The sequence below is a fragment of the Lygodium microphyllum genome, chromosome 21 (genome assembly GCF_053477565.2).
Source record: "Lygodium microphyllum isolate KBCC chromosome 21, Lygodium_microphyllum_v1.1.10, whole genome shotgun sequence".
Taxonomy (NCBI): Eukaryota; Viridiplantae; Streptophyta; class Polypodiopsida; order Schizaeales; family Lygodiaceae; genus Lygodium; species Lygodium microphyllum.
Window position 1 is genome coordinate 139,537,448 of NC_141155.1, and position 7,102 is coordinate 139,544,549.

The window sequence follows — 7,102 nt, forward strand, 5'->3', positions numbered from 1 at the left end:
TAGGCGCAATAATAAAGGCAAACGGAAAGTATATGAAAAGGCAAAGTCCACTGAGATTGTACCTAAGTTCAGTGTGAGGATAGAGGAGATAAATGCATTGGAGTATAGTTCTAATGACTATATTATTGCAGCTTGATCTCTTTATATCACTCAGTTGATCAATAAACTGTTTGCTTACTCTCAATGTTGGCTTCTTGATTCAGGGAATTCCTTCCATGTTACCTCGCATTGCCATTGGTTTTGTGGCTATTGTACTATTACAAGTTTTGTTAGACTTGGGGATGACATATATCATTGGTATAGGTGATGTTGGACCATAGTTTGGTATTGGTGCTCCATTTGTGCTCCATGATATACGTCATGTCTCACGCGTTTGACGAAAAGACATATTTCAACTAGATAGTTTATTGATGATAGATACCATGTATCTTTTGATGAATCTGCATGGAAGATAGCTCATGGTAGTCTTGTTTTTTGCTAGAGGTGCCAGCCTCTACCATCTACTTGCTTTGGGGTTTGTTGACCATGTATTGGTTGTGATTGATTTTTTGCATGTATATTTATGGCATTGTTGCCATGGGCACATGTCTTTCAATGAAATAAAAGTATTTACCCATTTGCAATATCTCTCACCCTTGGATTATTCATAATTTGATTCATGTGATTATTGTCTTTATGGCAAGCATACTTGTAATTTGTGTAAAAAGTTTGTATGCATATAGGTGAGCCTTTGGCTCTTATGGATTCGTATCTTTGTGGCTCCATGCCTTGTCGGTCCGTGGGTGGCATTAATTATTTTGTTACATTTATAGATGATTATTTGCATAAGGTTTGGGTTTATCCTATTAAGTAGAGATCGGATATTTTGCCTACGTTTCAACACTTTCTCACCATGGTTGGGTTGAGAATCAATATAGGTAAAGGCTAAACTACCCATGGTTTGATCATGGGGGTGAATATGTATCTACCACTTTTGAGCAACTATGTGATGAGAAGGGCATTAAGCATCAGTTGATTGCCCATACACCCCACCCCACAATGGTATTGTAAAGCATATGAACAATACTATTTAGGAAAGAGTCCATAGTATGCTTAGTTAGACAGGCTTATCATAACACTTTTGGGCTGAGGAAAATACACTGCCATGTATCTCATTAATATATCCCTATACAGTGCTCTTGGTGGTAGAATTACAGAGGAAGTATGGTCTCGCAAACCTCCCTTATACATGTATACTTGTGAGTCTTTAGATGTGAGGCTTTCTACCATATTCCTAAAGACAACTATAATAAGTTGGATCCAAAGTAATGCATTTTTATTGGATATGGGGATACAAGTGAGGTGAACTATCCTCTATGGGATTCATAAGCTCAGAATGTTATCTGCACAACCATGATGCTATTTTCCATGAGGATAAAATGCACGACACTTGAGCACCTAGGTGATTGAGGTGCACGTGGTGATCTTTTAGGAGGAGCTTCCTGATACCATATAGCGAGTCCTAGTGAGACAAATGGTGCAATTGTTGATGCTGTAGTGGCCCAAATCCACTTGTTGTGCATGATCATGATCTTGGACAAAGAGAATAGGTTGTATAGATTCCACAACTATTTTTGAGACTCTCCACTATAGCTCCACATTCTCTTAATTGCTATGAGTCCTCTATGGATTATGTCACAGTGATAGAATCTATTAAGCCACTTACCTGTGAGGAGGTTATGCACATAGGTGATTCTCATTCTTAGGACATGGCTATGTAGTCTAAGTTTGATTCATTGTGGGGGAACCATATATGGTATTTAGTTTCTTTGCCTGATGGAAAGTGTGCACGAGCACCCTAGTCACCCTAAGCCATCATATAAGGCTAGATTGGGTACTAATGATTTTAAGCAAGAAAAGGGAGTTGACTTTAATGCAATATTCTCCCTTGTGGTCGAGATGACTGCCCTATGCATAGTCTTAGCCTTGGTTTCTCAGTTGGATTTGGATCTTTATTAGATGGTTGTTAAGACATCTTTTTAACATGGAGACATGCATGAGGACATTTATATATAGTAGCCTAAGGATTTTATAAATGAGGCAAGGAACACCTAGTGTGAAAGTTAAAGAATAGTCTTTATGGGCTTAATGAAAAACCTTAGGAGTGATACCATAAGTTTGATGCTTTCATGCATTCACAAGGGTATTCATATAACGATATGGATCCCTACCTATACATAAAGAAGGCCCATGATAGTAATCTTATTGTCTTGGTGGTTTTTGTTGATGATATGCTTATTGCTAGGAGTGCTCATGCTAAGTCGGATGCCTTAAAGATTCAACTTAAGAAGAGCTCTGAGATGGAGGACACGGGACATTCTTCACACATACTTGGTATGTGCATTATGTACAAGCATTGTAAGGGACTTCTTTACTTGTTCCAAAAGGAGTACATGAGCAATTCCATATGAAGGATGGTAAGCCTATTGGCTGTCCTTTACCTTTTCATGTGAAGGTAGTTGGGCCAATTGTCCATAGTTAGATGATGAGGGGACTAAGATAGCCAAGGTTTCATATGCATCCACAGTAGACAGCTTGATTATGCTATGATAACCGCTCATTCTAATATGACATTTGTACTCGGAGTTGTGGCATCCTACATGGCTACACATAGTAGGTGACATTGGAATGCCATGAAGGGTAACACGAGATACATTAAAGGTACCATAGATATATGCATTTGCTATGGTAGCCAAGATACAAGAGTCATGTGTTACTCTAACTTGGATTATGCAAGACATGCACATAGTAGGAAGTCCACCTTTGGTATGTCTTTACCTTTGTTGGAGGTGTTATCTCTTGGATATTTGGGGTATAGAAATATATGACCTTATCTACTACCAAGATCAAGTATATTGTAGCCACTAAGGCTTACAAGGAGGGCCAATGGCTAGGCTGTATGGTTGTAGATCTTAGTATGACTATGACTCCTACAATGCATTCGGATTCAATGAGTGCCATTCCATTAGCCCATAATCTAGTATTTCATGCAAAGACAAAGCACATTGAGGTATGCTATCACTGAAAGGTGAGAAGGATCGAAGCTTGCACTTGAGAGCTATGGCAAGAGAGCAAGAAAGAGAGAGACAAGAAATGGGAACTCCAACAGTCACAATGTGTGACTAGGCCTTCCTTTATTCAAACAGTCACTGAAAGAATAAAGAATAAAGTGATGATGACGGGCGTCCGCCACCTGTAGTGTGCAGTGGCAGTGACTGCCAGTGTAGTAATACACGGGTGGCTAGGCGGAGGCGCCTTTACCCCCAACAACCTCCCACTTAAAGGAGAATTTGCCCTAGTGAGGAGTGAAAAGAAAAAAGAAAAAAAGACAGTATAACATGTACATATGTACAACACGATGAGGAAAGACGTCATCTCATCTTACGCCCATCAACCTCCTAAGGAAGGCAATGCGCTTTATAGAGAGGCTTTTCGTGAGCAGATCTGTAGGATTCTAGTCAGTCGAGATCTTGATAAGGTCAACAGATTTGTCCTCAATGACCCCACATATGAAGTGATACCTCACCTCAATGTGTTTCATCTTCGCATGGAAGACCGGATTCTTGGCTAACTTAATAGCACTCATAGAATCCGAATGCAGTGTAGGGATAGCATCAATACCAAGGTCAGCAACCAAACGACCCAACCAAATGGCCTCCTTGCAAGCCTCAATGGCTGCAACATACTCGGCCTCTGTAGTAGAAAGGACCGTGCATTTCTGCACCCTGGACATCCAAGAAACAGCACCTCTAGCATAGATGAATACATAGCCGAAAGTGGACTTCCTACTATCTGCATGTCCTGCATAATCAAAGTTAGTGTACCCCATGACTCTCGCTGCCATAGCATATGCACATATCTGTAGTGCCCTTCAGGTACCTCATGATACCCTTCACGGCATCCCAATGCTTCGTGCCAGGTGTAGCCATATAGCGTGCCACACTACCAACTACAAAGGCAATATCTGGACGAGTGGCTATCATGGCATACATAAGACTGCCCACTGCGGATGCATAGGGAATCTTGGCCATCTCGTCCCTCTGCTCATCTGTCTGCGAACAATCAGCCAATGATACCTTCACATAAGAAGGCAATGGACAACCAATAGGCTTTACGTCCTGCATGCAGAAGCGCTCAAGGACTTTATGAATGTACTCCCTCTGTGACAAGTAGAGGAGTCACTGATGCCTGTCACGTCTAATACCCATACCAAGTATGTAAGAGGCATGTCCCAGATCTTTCATCTCAAAGCTTTTCTTGAGTTGAGCTTTAAGAGCATCTAGCTCATCATGAGCTTACCCTGTTATCATCATATCATCCACATAAAGTACCAAAATCAATAAAGAACCATCACGGGCTTTCTTCGTGTAAAGACACGAATCCACAGCACTCCTCTGTAGCCCTATGACTGCATAAAGGCATCAAACTTATGATACCACTCCCTAGGTGTCTGCTTCAAGCCATAAAGACTTTTCTTTAATTTGCACACTAGGTGCTCCCTGCCAGGTTCTGCAAAGCACTTAGATTGCTCCATATAAATCTCATCATGCAAGTCCCCATGTAAGAAAGCCGTCTTGACATCCATCTAGTATAAATTCAAGTCAAGTTGAGCAACCAAAGCCAAGACTAAGCGCAGGATGGTCATCTTAACCACTGGAGAAAATACCTCATCAAAGTCCACACCATACTCCTGCTTAAAATCCTTTGCTACCAATCTAGCCTTGTATGCTGGCTTGGGGTGTCCAGGGGTACTTTTCAGCTTGTATATCCACTTGGATGGCAAAGCCTTCTTGCCCTTAGGCAAGGAAACCAAATCCCAAGTCTCATTCTTATGTAAGGAGTCTATCTCAGAGTGCATAGCCCTCTCCCAGGAGTGACTGTTACCCTTGCACATAGCCTCATCATAAGTGAAAGGCTCTCCTGCATCTGTAACCAAGACATAATGCATCGAGAGCTGAAATCTATCACGTGCACGTCTGTCTCTAGCAGACCGTCTCACGGCAAGCTCTGCTGCCTGCCCAGTTGCCTCTGTCCAATACCCTGACCATGACCATCTGCTATAGCTATAGGCTGTCCAACTGGCTGTGCGGGAGCTCTCGGCTCCTCCTGAAATATGACCCTGCCGATCTCAACAACTCTCTCAGGCTGCCTATGCATCTTTTCTTCATGGAAGACTACATCATGACTGCGATTGACTTTCTGCGCCTGCCAATCCCAGAGATGGTAGCCCATCTCACCTGCATCCCCATAACCAAGGAAAATGCATTTAACACTCTTAGGATCCAGCTTACTTCTCTTGTCCCAAGGCACATGGCAAAATGCCTCACATCGAAAGACACGGAGATGCACATAAGAGGGAGGTTTTCCAGTTCATACCTCCTCTGCAACTTGGAAATCCAAACCACTAGAAGGTGATCTATTTATGATATGCACAGCTATACTAACTGCCTCAGCCCAAAAGCTCTGTGGTAGGCCTGTATGGCTAAGCATACTGCATACACGCTCCTGGATGGTTCTATTCATCCGCTCAGCCAAACCATTCTTGGGGGGGTGTAGGGGGCGGTCAACTGATGCTTAATACCCCTCTCATCACATAACTGCTTAAAAGCACGTGAGTCATACTCACCCCCATTATGTGTCCTTAGGCATTTTAGCCTATACCCAGACTGGTTCTTAACCAATGCAAGCCATCTCTGAAACATAGCCAAGACATCAAATTTCAGCTTAATGGGATAAGTCCAAACTTTCTGTGAAAAATCATCTATGAAAGTAACAAAATACTTTGCACCACCCATACATTGATAAGGCATGGGCCCACAAACATCCGAATGTACCAATGCCAGGGCTCACTCATGTGTGGCCTACCAAACTTCTTGTGCGTAGACCTAGTCTGCCTACCATAAAGACAATGCTCATATGAATCAAAACATGCATAATCAAGAGGCGGTAAGTACTACAAACCAGAAAGCATTTCCATTTCCTTCAAAGACATATGGCCCAAACGGGGATGCCAAAAGAGATACATGTGGGATAGAACCCACAGACAAAACATGATCAAGGGAAGAAGCGGATACAATCAAGGAATAGAGGCTGCCAGCCTTGGCACCTCTCGTAATCATAAGTCTGCCACGAGTGATCTTCCATGTAGAGTCTCCAAAAGATACATGATAACCTACGTTATCAAGCTGTCCAGCTGACATGAGACTGCGTGTCAAAGCAAGTACATGATGTACATCCTGCATAACAAAACTGCTGCCAGAGGGAAACTGCAGCCTAACATCACCAATACCCACAATATCAACAGAGTTGTCATCACCCAAGCGCACAGAACCTGAAACAATATGGTATGAATAAAACCAATCTCGGCAAGGTGTCACATGAAAGGACACACCTGAGTCCAAGAGCCAACACTGTGCATACATAGAGTGTATCTCTGTCATCTGCGAAGCACTAGAAGAAGCTGCAAGGATATAATCATCATCAACATCCTCAAGCTGCATAATATTGATCTCTTCAATTGTAACATTGGACTTTGCAGGCACTATGTTGCGATCAGAAGACTTATCCTGCACTTTGTCTTTCCCCTTATCTTTGCGCCTTTCATTGCGCAGTTCATGCCATTGTGGCCTAATATGGCCATTTTTCCCACAATGGTGACAAGTAACATCTGCATTCCTGCCACGGGATGTAAACGCCCCGAACAACGTAGTATGCTTAACAATTATGATATTTGCTTGTTTTCGAGATTTAATAGAAAAGAGAATGAACACTTAAAGCTGAAAATGAAAATTACTCACAAAATTACAGCCATAAAAATGTAAAAGTAATGGAGACAAGATTGAGGGTTGAAGATGGGCAACCCCCCCCCGAAGGAATATATTTCTGCTCAACCCAAGTCCCTTAGGGAAGAGCTCAGTTACAATCAACCTGAGAGTGAGAAGAAGTAATTCTCACTCTCACAAGATCATGCAAAGATGTACAAACACACATGCATTATCTATTATGCAATGATAAGAACTGATTTCTTTACAGTATGAGAGAAGAAAAAGGGGAATTCAGCCTT